Consider the following 16,643-nt stretch of genomic DNA (forward strand, 5'->3'; position numbering starts at 1 on the left):
CACTGTAATGCGTTCGCATGAAAAGAATGAACTCACAGCAAGTTAGTTCTGGTAACAGGTGTTAGATGGATTATTGCATCGGAGCTCCCTGGAGGGGAAACAAGAATGTTTAAAGGGAATTAAAAATTGAACTGCAATAGAGTGTTCCCTCTCGTTCCTGCTTTCCCTGAAAGCCGGGGCATAGTTAACTCCAGTGAGGTGTGTGCTCCAGGGGAGCATCTAATGGACTCCAGTGATGTTCGGGGTCGTAGTCCACTACATTTTTATTGATGTAGCCTTAGAACAGAGGTGACCATAAACTCTCAGCCTTGCTCTTGAGCCTGTTGTGCTGGGAAAACCGTATTGAGGGCAATATAGAAGCGTGCCCCTTATTCAGCTGAGTGGCTTTCAAACAGTGTTCTATGGGATTCTGGAGTCCTTTACTGAGATGCAGGGCCAGCCCTGCCACTAGGCAAACTAGGTGATTGCCTAGGATGCAGGTCTTCTGTGAGCACCGACTTGGGCGCCCCCATGTGACTCAGCAACATTATCAGTGCAGGGTTGGGACTCCAGAAGTTAACCTTTCCTAGGGTACCAGACATTCTAGGGCTAGCTCTGCTGAGACAAAGCGGCAGAAAAATCCAAAAGCCCAAACCATTTATGAATACCAACCTACCTACCGCAACAGTGTGTTAGTTTTGAGCTATCCAAGAGGTAGGATACGAGGCTGGATGCTAAACAAAAAAAGGAAAGGGAGATGTTTCGGTCTCTTCAAATTATAGAATGCTCTGCAAACTTGACTGGGCAATGGGTGGTGCTGGTGTCAGGTTGCATTTGGGGCCTTTTGAGAAGGTTTTCCAAAAGCTTGATGTTTCACTGCTTACCTTACCCAACAGTGTGTAGCTTTGGACTGGATGGACGAGATGTGTTGGTGTTTCTCTGGGATGCACACTTGGCTCACCTGAGACCTACTAAAACAGAAGTGGCCAAACTTGCTTAATATAAGAGCCACATAGAATAAACATCGGATGTTTGAGAGCCCTTCCAAATGCCACCTTCCCCAGAATCCACCCCCAATCTCCAGATATTTCCCCATCCAGAGCTGGCAAATCTCTTATGTACCCCTGAATTGTGAGGAATGGGCAGGCTAGTAGCATTGCGGAGGGAAGAAGGGAACGTTTAGAGACTGGGCACCAGTGCCATGTGTCTTAGGGAAAAGATGGAGGCAGAGATCCGTTCTTGCAAATCTGCGTCTTCATTTCTTCCTCTGCTGTTGCAGTCAGCAGTTATATTGCAGCGGTTGTAAATGGAAGTGCTTTGAGTTTTAAATGGGCTGTCAGAAAGCATTTGGTGCTGGCAGGAGGAGGTTGGGAAATGACAGCTCATTTCAGTTTTAACAAAGTGCTGCAGCGGCAGCTGCCAAATCCTGAGTGCTGAACGCTGAAGGCGGTTCAGCTCCATCCTTTCCTGCTCCATGTAGTCCGGCTCCCCTTGCTTGGCTTGTGGGGTGAAAGCCAAAAGGGGTCTCCTGAGCATGACCCCCCCTCCCAGTTAAAACAGGAGTAAAATTTAGTGGGGGGGTGGTCTCTGGGTTTAGGGTGCACGTCCTTCCGGTTGGTGATGTGCCAGCAAAGACTCGGAGGAATCAGGAAACTTCCAAACAGATATGCGTGAAAAGATTTTTGAAGTGGCATCAAATAAATACACAGCAACACCTTCAGCTGTATGCCTGTGAAATTCCCTTTTTAAAAATTTCCTTGACCATTGCAGAGGTTAAGCAACTGTATTTTTTCCAAGGAAAGTTCTCATGTGGCATTTTAAATGTAAAGAGCGAGAAAATCATGCCGGCTTCAGCAAGGTCATCTCTTCATGCCGCAATGCCCAGCCGTTTCATTCATCGTTCCCCTTTATCTTCGTTTCTTCTGCTAAGTTCTGGGCTGTGTGATTCCTGGTCTCCAGTGTCAGAGTGCATATCTACCTGATTTCAGCATTAAGAAAAAGGAAACAAATGGAAACTGGATAGTAAGGCTACCTACCCCCTATCAGCTGCATCCACTGAAGATGGGGTATTGCAGATTAGCTGTATTTTTAGAGGAATGGTGCATTGATGCTAGTCAAACATTGATTGATTTTTGCCATCTGGTAAGATCCCGCATTTATCCTTTTTGGATATAAAGACTCGTCTCTGATAGGTTGAGTGTGTGTAATTCAGAGACAGTGGGAGCCAGTTTGGTGTAGTGGTTAAGATTGATGGATCTGGAAAACCAGTTTGATTCCCCACTTCTCCACCACATGCAACCAGCTGGATGACCTTGGGCTAGTCACACTTTTCTCAGAAATCTCTCAGCCCCGCCTACCTCATAGGATGTCAGTTGTGGGGAGAGGAAGGGAAAGTGATTGTGTAAGCCGCTTTGAGACTCCTTAAGAGTCTCAAAGAGAACCAGTTTGGTGTAGTGGTTAAGAGTGCTGGACTCATATCTGGGAGAACCAGGTTTGATTCCTTCAGTCTTCCACAAGCACCCAGCGGGTTTGTTCTTGGGTCAGTCACAGTTCTCTCAGAGCTATTCTCTCAAGAGCAAATCTCTCAGAGCTCTCTCCCCTACCTACCTTACAGGGTGTCTGTTGTGGGGAGGGGAAGGGAAAGGAGATCGTAAGCTGCTCTGAGACTCTGAGTGAAAGGTGGGGTATAAATCCAACTCTCCTCTTCCTCCTTTCTTCTCCTCCCCAAAAGGTTGCCATTTCTCCCCATCACCTGTAGAGTGAGGCAAAGATCCAACTCCTTGTATGATCTTTTAGCAAATGCCCACACAGATCAGAGGACAAAATGCTATGAATTTCTTAGTAAAGGCATTTGACAGGTGAACATACCATATTTAGCAGGATCACCTAAAAGCCACATGCCCAGTCAGCCTGCCTTTCTGCTCTCTGCCTTGAATGGCTGTCAGATAGCTTTGCAGCCGTGCAATAGTTGTGGTGGTGGAATTTCGCTGTCTTCCTGGGGGCTTACGCATCTGTGTAGTAGGTGGGATTATTCTACGCAGGGTCATGGATGGTCCAGTCTGGTAATTAAGTGATTTGGAGGAGGGAGGACATCTTATATAAGGCTATGCAAAAATGCACTTATGCAAAACCCACATTTGATGACATGGGCTTAAACACCAAATAAAAGACTTCTCTAAAAATTGTTTGTTTGTAATCATTGACTGGCCAAATGATTTGCTGTCTAATTGGTTGCCAAATGACATGCCCTTGGGACTGTGTGATAGTATGCATATGTGAAACACTCCTGTCACTAGGTTACTTTTCAAACATTTGTACAGTTCAGTGGTAACACACTGGTGAACTGTTTGGTGAAAAATGGTCTTCCTGATTGAATAGATTGTGAACATCCCTAGGTGACACAAGAGTGGGAAAAGGAGGAGATGCATTTCTCCCATCTTGCTGTTTTAATATCTATGTGAAACTTCTGGGAGAGGTCATCCAGAGTAATGTGATTTGGTATCACTTGTGTGAGGATAACACTACAACACTACCTCTTCTTCCCACTCGGGTCAGATAAGGCAGATGTCCTGGACTATGAGTTAGATGACAGCCAATAAACTGATGATCAGTCCAGATCACACTGCTGTGCTGTGAGTTGGTGCAGGAGCTGACTGGCAAATGGGGAGACACAGGGCTTTTTTAAATAGAAAAGGCCCAGCAGGAACTCATTTGCATAATAGGCCACACCCCCTGACACCAAGGCAGCCGGAACTGCGTTCCTGCACATTCCTGCTCAAAAAAAGCCCTGGGGAGACAGCCCACTCTGAATGGAATAGAGTTCTCCTTGAAGGAGAAGGTTTGCAGCTCAGGGAGGGACAGTTAGATCCTGACTTATAGAGAGGCAAATCTCCCTTGCTGTGTGCAGCACCATTTCCCCAACTTTGGCTGTTTTGCCCATTGCAACTGCAGCTCTTCCATAAGAAGCAGGATCCAGCCACAGTTATCCCTGTGCTAATTTCCTCCAGATTAATTTACTGCAATGCAGGTTGTTTGGGGGCAGTCTTTGGAAACAGTTTGAAATGCTTCAAGTGGTTGACTTCAAGCCAGTTTGGTGTAGTGGTTAAGTGTGCGGACTCTTATCTAGGAGAACCTGGTTTGATTCCCCACTTCTCCACTTACAGCTGCTGGAATAGCCTTGGGTTAGCCATAGCTCTTGTAGGAGTTGTCCTTGAAAGGGCAGCTGCTGTGAGAGTCCTCTCAGCTCCACCTACCTCACAGGGTGTCTGTTGTGGGGGGAGAAGGTAAAGGAGATTGTAAGCCGCTCTGAGTCTCTGATTCAGAGAGAAGGGTGGGGTATAAATCTGCAGTCCTCTATGTCACGGCTGGGGCCGGGTCAGGCAAAGTCCAGAGGCAGTCCGAGGTCTGTAGCCAGTAAGCAGGAGGGTCTGAGGCGCCAAATCCAAATCAGTGTACAAGTATCGCAGGTCCGAGGTCCAGAAGCCGAGGTCAGGGAGTCCAGAAGTCAAAAGCCAAAGTCAGGGAGTCAGGAACCAAAGTCAAGCCGGAGTGGATGCTAGGATGTCAGGGAGATGACTAGTTGCTTCCACAAAGCCTCCTCCCAAAGCCCACAGCTATATAGCCCTCTGCTGGCTGTTGCCCGTTTGGGCTAATTGCTGGCTCAGGGAGGCAGCCAGGATCCTGTCATAACTCAAGCATCCTTGCTCTTAGGAGGGCCAGAATCCTCTCAGAACTCAGGGCTCAGGGAGCGTCTTGCTTGTGAGCGTGCCGCCCTCCTCCGATCCCTGAGGTCCTGCCGGAGGCGGTCACGCACACGAGCCACCCGAGAGGGCGAGGCAGGGGGGCTGGGATCTTCTCCAGCAGGAGGCAGGGGCACTGGTGCAGGTGGCAGGGGCACAGTTTCCTCGTCAGACTCAACTTCCTCTGCAGGGTCCCCAGCACCCATGACACTCTACAAGACAGCTGCCCATTTCTTAGCATGACCAATTATTTTCAGCAGATCACCATGTATTGGTTATTAGTGTTTTTCCCCCCTCCCAGATCCAATTCCAAAGTGTTGGATTTTAAAACCTTATGGGGTCTTGGACTGTGTGTGTTAAGTGCCTTCAAGTTGCCTCTTAGTGGCTTTATTTATAAATGTTCTCTAAAACTTCCTATTGTCAATAGCGTTGCTCAGGTCTTGCAATCTGAGGGCCGTGACTTCCTTGATTGAATCAATCCATCAGATGTTGGGTCTTCCTCTTTTTCATGCTTTCTTCAGTTTTTTCTAGGATTATTGTCTTTTCCAGTGACAACATCTCATAATGTCACTAAAGTACGATAGCCTCTGTTTAGTAATTTTAGCTTTTAGGGAGCATTCAGGCTTGATTTGATGTAGAACTCCTTTATTTGTCATATGGTTCCCATAAAACTCTCCTCCGATGCCACACGTCAAATGGATCAACTTTCTTCCTGTCAGCTTAATTTATTGTCCAACTTTCACATCCATACAGAGTAACAGGGAATACTATGGCATGAATTAACTTGACCTTGGTTGCCAGTGACACATCCTTACACTTAAAAATCTTTTCTAGCTCCTTCATGGCCTTCTGATTTCTTGGTTGCAGTCTCCCTTTTGGTTGACGATGGAGCCAAGAAAAAGAAAATCTTGAACCATTTCAGTTTCTCAGTGTCAACCCTAAAATCATATAACTCCCCAGTAGTCATTCCTTTTGCCTTCTTGATGTTCCACTTCAATCCTGCCTTAGTCTGGGACTAGCCTGTTTAAAAGGACCACTTCCTCTCATAATGTCCTGCTCAAACATGGGTCATCACGGATAGCTGTCATCATCTTCTGCTTCTAAATATACTGAGGATGGTCATTGTGAGGGACAGACAGCTCCTCAGTTGTTGCACTTCATGTCTGGAATGCCCTTGCTGAAGCTGGTCAGTCAAGTGGGGACTCCACTATAGCCATCTCCAATGCTCCAAGCTTAGTAGTTGGTGGTGGCTTGAATAAAATCATTTTATGGATCTGATGCTTTCTACAAACTGCCCAGGTGACCAGACCCCGTCCTACAGACTGGCTATGCAAGGATTACACCCAGGGCTTTTTTTTCCTTGGGGAACACAGTGGAACAGAGTTCTGGAACCTCTTTGTAGAAATATTTTTCAAAAAATGTTTGAAAGTTAATGAGGGGCACCCATGTGTTTCTCCTTCATTTCCCTCTTGAGAGTTCCAGCACCTCTTTTTCCAGAAAAAAGGCCCTGGTTACAGCAATATTCATGAGTATTTTTGAAAATGCCAGTTTTTGTTCTGGAAGCTTCGTGGCATCTATTGATTATTTTGACTTTTGGCAGTTATAAAATATTAAATCATATAAGATGGACATCACAAGGTTAATATCGTAAAACTGCTTTATTGAAGTAGACAAAAAGGTCTTTCTGGGCCAGCAATCTGAATGATCACTGTGCCCCATCTATGAAACACATTATCACATTTAGTCCATTAGCACATCTGGTGGGAATGTAAATATATTGTACCTTTCTGAGAAACTGCTGTGGAAGATATATTTGTAATGACAAGTAATATTATTCCTCAAACACCTTCATTCAGGTCTTCTGGAGTTTATAAGGGTTATGTCTACCAAAGGCATATGTTACTTGTGGACTACTTTATGATGAAATTTGCAATGGTAAGGAAATGGAAATCTAGACATAAACCAATAGCAGATGAGTGGCTAAGCAAGCATCAGAATAAATCAAACTTGAATGAGACACTTGCAGTAGAAACACAAAGGGGGGGGGGGAACTGGGGGGTGCCAAATTTCCTAGGCCCTTTGGTTCTTTATTACAGTCATTTAACCAAACATCTAATCCATTTTACAGTGTACACAATAAACAACATTTATACAATAAAACACAATATAATAAAAATTTAAACCTGGTTACAATACAATTTCTGTAGCCTAAGTATCAACACAGAGAATTTGACTACTTGGTATGTAATCCAAGTCTTCTCATCATGTAACAGATAATCAAGTGTAGCTTGTCTCCTGCCTAGCTTCTCTAGGACTCCATGATCCTAAACCTTTGCTGGATGTGAGACACAGCAGTTGCTTTCTTGCAACAGGAGAACAATTGTTGTCTTTTCCAGTTAAATGAAGGTTAAAGTAAAAAATTCCTAAAAGGTAAAGGTAGTCCCCTGTGCAAGCACCAGTCATTTCCGACTGGGGTGGCGTTGCATCATGACGTTTTCATGGCAGACTTTTTACGGGGTGGTTTTGCCATTGACTTCCTGAGTCATCTATACTTTCCCCCCAGCAAGCTGGGCACTCATTTTACCAACCTTGGAAGGCTGAGTCAACCTTGAGCCGGCTACCTGAACTCAGCTTCTGCCAGGATTGAACTCAGGTTGTGAACAGAAAGCTCAGACTGCAGTACTGCAGCTTTATCACTCTGCGCCACTGCTTTTTTTTCCAGTAAGGACTGGGGTTTCTTCCCATATTCCCTCATCTTTCTTTTGCTCTCCCCCTTAAATGAGGAAGGCTTGAGGAAGAGCCCATGCCTGCAGCTCTGCTTTGAGGGAAACTGGAGGGTACAATGGGCATGTCTGAAAATATTTGGAAACTCTTTAACTTTTGAAATAATTGTGTAATGGAATATGGTGCTCCAAAACAGTCTGCTAAGTAATGCTATGTAGAGGTCATGTTTTTGTAATCTTGTTAGGGTTGCTAATTCTGATTTGATAAATTCCTTGAGATTTGGGACAGTACCTGAGGAGATCCAAGTGGGCAGCCATGTTGGTCTGAAGCAGTAGAACAAAGTAGGAGTCAAGTTGCGCCTTTAAGACCAACAAAGTTTTATTCAGAAAGTAAGCTTTCGTGTGCTCTAAGCACACTTCATCCATTGAGTAATCAGGTACAGTGAGCAGAGCTACATATAGCTGGTAGGCAGTGGTTTAGAATGCAAAATGGTACAAATTTAAGATCCAATGACAGAGTAGTAAAATTAACAAATTGAGTAAACCTTTGATCTGGGTAGCATGAGCATGAATTTGTTAATTTTACTCTTTAGTCATTGGATCTTAAATTTGTACCATTTTGCATTCTAAACCACTGCCTACCAGCTATATGTAGCTCTGCTCACAGTACCTGAGGAGGATAGAGTTTGGGGAGGCAACAGTTCAGTGTCAGTTTAAGATATTTGTTTCTCCTATAATCTGTAGTATACTTTAGACTCCACCCCCTGAATCTACCATTTCCTCTAGCAGAATGGATCTGTGGTAACTTAGAGATCAGTTGAAATTCCAGGTAAATTCTGATCCCCATCTGGATGTTGGAACCCTAAATCCCATGCACGATTGCATTGACTATGTATAGTAGTATATATTGTAATAACCTTTTAAAAAATTAGTTAACATCTCCTGACTACTGTTAAATATAAAACACTGAAATTCTGTGCTATGGTGGAAAGTGGTGTCAAGTCACAGCTGATCTATGGTGACTTGGTAGGCTTTTCAAGGCAAGAGATGTTCCTGCCTGGTAGTCTCCCATCCATATACTAACCCGGACCAACCTGCTTAGCTTCTAAGATCTGACAAGATTGGAAAAGCCTGGGCTATCCTTATCAGGGCAAATTTTGTACTAAACACAAATAAATGAAGTATTGGTCAATATTCAGAGACTGTCCAGGAAACTATTGGGGGAGAAATAATTTCCTCTTCTGTTTTAGGCATAGCAGGGACTCAAAGCTTGGTAGGCCTTCAGTTGAACGCTGGACTTCCTTGGCTCAGACATTCTTCAGTGAAGCACTTGTATCATGCAAGGCTCTGGGTCAAGTTATCCAATGTCAGCTCCTACACTGAGTCTGTCCTGTTCTTGGTTGCTTGTTGGGGTCTTTGTGCCTCCCCCCCCCCCCCCCCAGTGGGCACTGGACAAGAAGTAAGTACTGGGATACTTGGTTAACATAGAGTTATGTCCAGTGTGATACTGAGCGCAGTAAATAAATCTCTCAAGAAGTACTTCTTACAAGAAGTAAACACATTTATTCAAGTAGATTCAGTTCACATTCAGGTTGCCCCGATCACAAATGGCCAGCTAATCAGGCATCATGTTTATGAGGGTATATATGAAGGCATTAAGGAGCCTGGTGGTGCAGAGTGGTCAGCTGCAGTACTGCAGTCCAAAGCTCTGCTCTTGACCTGAGTTTGATCCCAGCGGAAGCTGGGTTCAGGATAGCCGGCTCAAGGTTGACTCAGCCTTCCATCCTTCCTAGGTTGGTAAAATGAGTACCCAGCTTGCTGGGGGGAAAGTGTAGACTGGGGAAGGCAATGGCAAACCACCCCATAAAAAAGTCTGCCATGAAAACGTTGTGATGCGACGTCACCCCAGAGTCGGAAACGACTGGTGCTTGCACAGGGGGACTACCTGTACCTTTATGAAGGCATTGCTTCTACAGAAGAAATCTGAAGGGATGTGTGACTCCATGGAAAGCCATGTGAAGAATGGGAAGGACAAAGGGTACAGATAGAGAGGAGGAAAAATAAGAGGTTAAGACGAAGGGTAGCATCCCATTCAAGGTGATAACACTTATATACACATAGAATGATGTAGCTCTCCCCCGCCCCCCATGTCCAGGAATGTTGAGTTGCTCACTCCAACAGTAAGGACATGCAGGTAGCAAAATAATATGAGGGGCGTGCTTGTTGTGTGTACAGTCAACCTTCAGGCTTGATAGGCTAGTTAACTATGTGGAAATAGTTTTATTTTTTTAATATGGGGGAATACATGCGCATACAATCTGACATGACCCAGTCCAGAATTTCACCACTTCATTTTGAGTCGCATGTAATGCGGCTCTCAGGAACTCTTTGTGGGACAGGGTTAAAGGTGCAAGGGATATGGAGTCTAAGCCACTAAACAGGAATGAATGCAATAACAGCCTGTCATGTAATTGATTTTTTTTTTAAAGGCTGAGACTAATTCCTAGGAAAATGCAGACATCGGGAGTTTTTAGCTAGCCTGCTCAAGGTGACTGTCCTAACACTCCGGATGTCCCAAACACCTTAAATGTCTGGAGGCAAAGAGACAAGGGGATTGCTCTACCACTTCTATTCACTGTTAAAACTTCCTGGAGTATCTGTCTTCTGATGGGAATCCTGGACTCTGAAACTGGGGGACACCCTTTTCATTAAATTGTCTCAAGAAATTGCTGCTGGTGGGTCCTGACTTGGACTGATTCTTCACTAGGCTTGTTCTGGCGTCAGAGCTCTCTCTCCCCCCGCCTCTTTCCCATGGCAAGCAGAAGCTGGTTTTCAGAAGCTCTTGCTTGCTGCGGGAAAGAGGTGGGCCAAGTCTCTGCAGCGGGGTAGCTGGTGCGAAATTGGACAGAAGTGTTGGGGAGGGGGGGGGGAAGAGCTGCAACCCTAGAACAAGCCTAGTTGGGAATTGGTCTTGGATAGCCCAGGCAAGCCCAATCTCATCACATCGTGGAAGCTGAGCAGAGTCAACTCTGGCAAGTACTTGGATGGGAGACCTCCAAGGAATACCAGTGGTCGGGAGGATGGGGCAGGCTTTATTCAGCCAGCTCTCTGAATATCCTCCAGGCCCCCCAGTATGAGTCAGTCACCAGAAGTTGCCATGACTTCCAGGTGCGTGCACACACACACATAGGGTTGGTGGAATCATTATGCAGCCTTAGGTGACTGTCTGAAGCACAACCCAAGGGGAAGGTGCTGGTTTGGGCCCTCTCTCCCACCCTCACCAAATATGCGAGCCTGGCAGCGCGGTGTGGCTCCTGTGCCTCAGAGCGCACTGCCACCAGGTTACCATAGCTCTATCTCCCAGCTTCTGGAAGCTTCCGGAAGCCAGGAGGCAGAGCGACAGTGACCCAGCAGATGGTGTCCTCACTCTGAGACACAGGTGGCATGCTGCACTGCCAGGCTTGCTGTGAAGAGAAGGGGTGGGGTGCTGCCTTGCCTGGGGCACTGGTGCTCCACACATACACACATATGCACGTAGGAAGGAGGGATGGAAAAGATTGCTGCTGGGAAGCCCTTTTCTGCAAATGCTTCCACCAGTTCTGAGAAAAATGCACAGGCTTCCCACATATGTGTTATTATTTTACTGTTTTAACTGTGTAAGATGTTTTAAATTCAAAATTTATGTTAGATTTTATATGCTGTGAGCCGCCCTGAGCCACTTCGGTGGGAAGGGCTGGATATAAATTGAAATAAACTTGAAATCCATCACCCATCCTTGGGAATGTCACCCTGCTTAAAGATGTTTAGGGATGCTGCACATTTAATAGTCAATATGTTTGATGGTAGAATAGGGTTGCCAGCTCCAGGCTGGGAAACTCCTGGAGATTTGGGGATGAAGCTTGGGGAGGATAGGAACTTCAGTGGGGTAGAATGCCATAAAGTCCACCCTCCAAAGTATCCATTTTCTCCAGAGGAACTGATCTCTATAGTCTGGAGCTGTAGTTAAGTGGAAGGGTTGACAACTTGACAGTCTGTTGAAAAATTAACTGGCAAACAGGTTGTGAGCTGAAGTTGTTCAAGCATCCATTGTGTCCTGTGATACTTGCAAACCTTTGGTGTCCCACTTCAGTGCCAAAAGTGGCAACTCCTGGGCCAGGAGACGTATGGTCATCACCAGTATATGCAGCTCATAACTGGATTGTGTGACCTTCTCATGGAAATACTAGCCAAGACCTTCCATGACCTTCTCATGGAAATACTAGCCAAGACCTTCCATGACCTTCTCATGGAAATACTAGCCAAGACACCATACTTTTCAGCTCCGTCTGTTGATGGGTGGCTGGCCAGTTGCTGCCCCTGACCAGTTGTCCAAGGCATTGGGAGCTGTGGCTGGGTGGTTACAACAGAGCCGGCTGAAGCTGAATACAGCTAAGATGTAGGTCCTGTACCTGAGTCGGGGTGGGGTGGGTATGAGCATTGAGCTTGCAGCTTTGGAGAGTGCCACATTAGTTCCAGCCCAAAAGGTGAGGAGCTTGGGAGTGACCTTGGATGCCTCCCTTTCCATGGATCAGGCAGCTAGCACCATATCTATCCCCCCAGGACCTGGCTACAGTGATCCATGCAATGGTCACTTTCAGACTAGACTACTGTAACTCGCTCTACGCTGGCTTACCTTTGAGACTGATCCGGAAACTGCAGTGGGCGCAGAATGCGGCAGCTCGCCTGCTGACTGCACCACCTTTACAGGTGGGCATTTGTCCGGTGCTCTACAGTCTGCACTGGCTGCCCATCAAGTACTGGATCCGCTTCAAGGTTTTAGTGCTAACTTTTAAAGCCTTACTTAGCCTGGGACCAATATACCTGCGGGACCATCTCTTTCCATATATGCCCAGGAGGTTGTTACATTCGGCCTCCCAATATCTGTTGGCTGTCCCTGGCCCAAGAGACGCCCGCCTCGCCTTAACTATGGCCAGGGCTTTTTCAGTCCTGGCCCCAACCTGGTGGAATTAGCTCCCTATTGAGATCTGGGCCCTACCTGGCTTATTAGCCTTCCGTAGGGTCTATAAAACAGGTGTTCCGCCAGGCTTTTAGCTGAGGCTGCGGGCGTCTATTCTTGATCTGGTTGGCCTCCCCGGCCAGCACTGTCATCTGTGCTAGGAACTGGAATAAAAACTGCCATCCCTATGAGATATCATGAGGTGAGATGGCTAGGCTGGGCAATATGTGATGTCATGGTAATCTGAGTGCTGTTGAGTTGTCCGTTTCAAAATGTTTTTATTGTATATTATTGTTTTATTATATGTTGTACTCCGTCCTGAGCCCTATGGGGAATAGGCAGAATAGAAATTCACTAAAATAAAATAATAATTTTCTGTAATGGTACATTAATTCTCAGGCCCATGGTGGTGAGCTAGAAGAGCTTCTCTGTATAATACTCACATCTTGTTCATACATGGTTACTTTCCAAAACACATACAACATTAGTACACTTGTGATCCATGGCTCATGGAGGTGCCAAGCTGGATTTGGAACTTTGCATATGTGGGAAGCCCAGACTCAGTTTAAATGAGACGCAGGGTACATGTGATAATGGGCATGCAAGTTCTTGCTTACCTCATATCACCCTTCAATGGGGCCTTGATGGACTTCTGAGACATTGTGGAGCAACACTCCATAAAATGCCTAAATAGGATTGGGAATTCCTGTAGATTTCAGGGTTGAGCCTGGGGAGGGCAGGATTTGGGGAGAGGAGGGACCAGAGCAGGGTACAATACCATAGAGTCCACCCTTCAAAGCAGCCATTTTCTCCAGGGGGACTGTTGTCTGGAGATCAGTTGTACTACAAAGAGATCTCCAGGCCCCACCTGGAGGTTGGCTGACTGCTGGCTTTACCCTTACATCCCTCTCCACCAGGAAAATCTTGTGCTCCTCTTAACTGATCCTTGAACCCACCAGTGACCAGAACGAAAGGTGCTCCTCACATTTCTGTTTCTACTGCTGAGCAGTAACTCCACTGTAGACCTCAGCCATGTAAGTAGGTGAACCAGAATGTTCATAGATGCCCTAGTGGGATGTTTAAAAACACCTCACATTTTAGATACTTTATTGTCATGAAATTGCTGAGCAGTTGGGTTAGAACGGATAAAAGGAAATACTTCTTTACTCAAGGGGTGATTGATACATGGAATTCACTGCCACATGAAGTGGTGGCAGCTACATGCATAGATGGCTTCAAGAGGGGATTGGATAGACATATGGAGCAGAGGGCCATCAGTGGCTATTAGCCACAAGGTATAGATGGAACTTTCTGTCGGGGGCAGTGATGCTCATTATTCTTGGTGCTTGGGGGGCCACAGTGGGAGGGCTTCTAGTGTCGTGGCCCCACTGGTGGACCTCTTGGGAGGCACCTGGATTTTTGACCACCGTGTGGCGGAATATTGGACAGGATGGGCCACTGGCTTGATCCAACATGGCTTCTCTTATGTTCTTAGTTCCAAAAGTGTACTGCAAGGACTGACTCCTCTAGAGCAGGGGTATTGAACTCATTTGTTATTAGGGCTGGATCTAACATAAATGAGACCTTGTCGGGCCAGGCCATGTGTGTCACAAAATGTAATGCCAGGTATTGGAGATATAAACTTTTATATAAAGGACACAAACAGAATTAGAGATTTTTTAAAAACTTAAAATAAAACATGCTTAAAACATTAGCACTTGTTGCTCTTAATGGTGCTTCTTTTGTATCTTTCCTGTGAGATCCAGAGAACGGGGCAAAGGAAGCCCTGGCTCCTTCCTTCCCCAGGGAACCAGGAGGGGGAGGAACCTCAGCCAAAAGAAGGTAGAGAGGCTTGGCTCAGTAGCTCTGCTGTGTGATTGAGCAAGCCTGGCAAAGAAAGACGTGATACAAAAGGAAGCAAGAGAGAGGGAGAAGGAAGCAGATGATAGCCAGTTGCTCGGGGGACTGATAGGAACCATCCGGGGGCCTAATTCGGCCCCCAGGACACATGTTTGACACCCCAGCTCTAGAGTCCTTGCACCCCTCTCAGCAGCTTAGTGGGTCTTGAGCCAAATTTGGCCTCAGGCATCACTAAGAGTGACAGGGCCAACGTCACCCAGCAAGCTTCCATGGCAGAGTGGGGATTCAAACCTGGATCTTCCAGATTCTAGTCCTTTGGGTCTTCGGTGTGCATTTTCAGTGATGCTTTGAGGATGAGGCCACAAATGTCGTCTGACAAGACATCTTCCATTTGATCTTCTCTCACTTTTCTTTTTTATTCCTTGCAAGGGAACATGCCCTCTCTCTTTCCCTTCCCCCCCCCCCCATCTGTGCCTTTCAGTTTCTTCCACTGATCTTTAATCACTCTGTTGGATTCCTTCCTGCCCTTCCCAGCCAAAAAGGTTTATTTTATGGTTCAGCTCTTTAAAGAAAGAGGCTGATTGCAGGGTGATGAGATCTTACTCACTGCTTTCTGGACTCCGCACTTGTGCTTTTAATCCCAGTGCTGTCAAGCTCCATTAGGAGATTGGGGCATCAGGCGGCTACCTCAGGGGCCCAGTCTCCCACCAGCCTGGCTTGAAATGAGGACAGCGCCTTGGCCAGGAGAGAATGATGGATGTAGAAAGATACCTTAAAGAGACACAGCACTGGCTGCCTTGGAGCAGTGGGAGCTTTTTTGGGTGTTGAGAGAAGGGGGGTTGCCAAGTGTTTCTGGGTCTGGAGATGTTTCTCTACTCCCTGCATTTCTAGAGGAGAGCCACACTATGAGCAGTTCAAGCTAGAGTCACAGACACCACCACAGTCAAGCCTCCTGGCAATTAGATGATGTCTCTCAGTTTGGATAACTTTTTGCTGAGAAGCTGTTGGCAAGTTTTTCTTCTGTGCAGTACATGCCTGCCTCTTGGACTGTGTCTGACACCGGCTAGGTAGGACAGTGAGCAGAGAAATTGCGTTTTTCAGCCCTTCTGGTTTGGTATAGTGATAAAGAGTGGTGGACTCTGATCTGGAGAGCCAGGTCTCGTTCCCCACTCCTCATGCAACAGCTGGATGACCTTGGGTCAGTCACTAGTTCCCTCAGAGCTGTTCTCTCAAGAGCAGTTCTCTCTCAGTCCCACCTACCTCTGTTGTGGGGAGGGGAAGGGAAGGAGATTATAAGCTGCTCTGAGTGAAGGAAAGGGTATAAATCCAATTCTTCTTCTCCTCCTTCTTCTCCTCCACCTCCCTCCCTCATGTTATGTCAAATGTGGAGGCATCTGGGAGAGTAACTTTCCTTGGAAGGGGGCAGCCTTACTAGCTGAGTGATGAAAATTGGTGAGCAGAGGTCCATCAGTGGCTATTAGCCGCAGCGTATTTGTCAAGCACCGATATTTCCCAATAACAGAGTCCTTTTGTTTTGAATTAAAAGATAAGTTTATTGTAAGAAACTCAGGAGCTTTGCCAAGGACACAAGCCTTTGGAGTAATGGGGTACAAACGGTTACACAGTTGCTATATAGGATCTCATCAAAGGATATGTTACAGATGCATACTCGAGTCACAGGTTCAAAGGTTACTAAGCAACTACCTATTTTACTAATAAGGAATCTTAGGCTATTGAAAACATCAAACCTTCTCACGCTTCTCTGTTCAGAGATAAGGGTTTTCTGTGTGAAACTGGGGGGAGGCAGCTTGGAGGTACCAGCGGCCAGCCTCTAGTATAAACATCCCAAGGCCAGATGTTTTCGCTACGTGCCGTCTGGGTTGTAAATAATGGGGGATAGCTGGAGAGCTGATGACATGCTCTCTACAAAGTAAAATGTGGTCCAGAAATGAGCGTGCTTGACAGTATTGTTGGAACTCTCTGTCTGGGGCAAGTGATGCTCTATTCTTGGTCCGTGGGAGGGGCAACAGTGTGAGGACTTCCAGTGTCCTGGCCCCACTGATGGACCTCCTGATGGCACCTGGAGGTTTTGGCCACTGTGTGATACAAAGTGTTGGACTGATGGGCCATTGGCCTGATCCAACATGGCTTCTCTTATGTTCTTATGATCAGTTGCCCAAGCATTAGCATATTTGCAGATGCACAGTGTTGTTGAACTATAGCAGGAGCAGGTACCCATTAGAGCTGGTAGGGAAAAGGCTCCCTAAATCACTAATCACTAGATAAATAAAAATCTGCACATATACATTTAACAAACTGGTACTAAATGTTTTGGACTTGCCAGCC

Source organism: Heteronotia binoei, chromosome 2 (genome assembly GCF_032191835.1).
Source record: "Heteronotia binoei isolate CCM8104 ecotype False Entrance Well chromosome 2, APGP_CSIRO_Hbin_v1, whole genome shotgun sequence".
Taxonomy (NCBI): domain Eukaryota; kingdom Metazoa; phylum Chordata; class Lepidosauria; order Squamata; family Gekkonidae; genus Heteronotia; species Heteronotia binoei.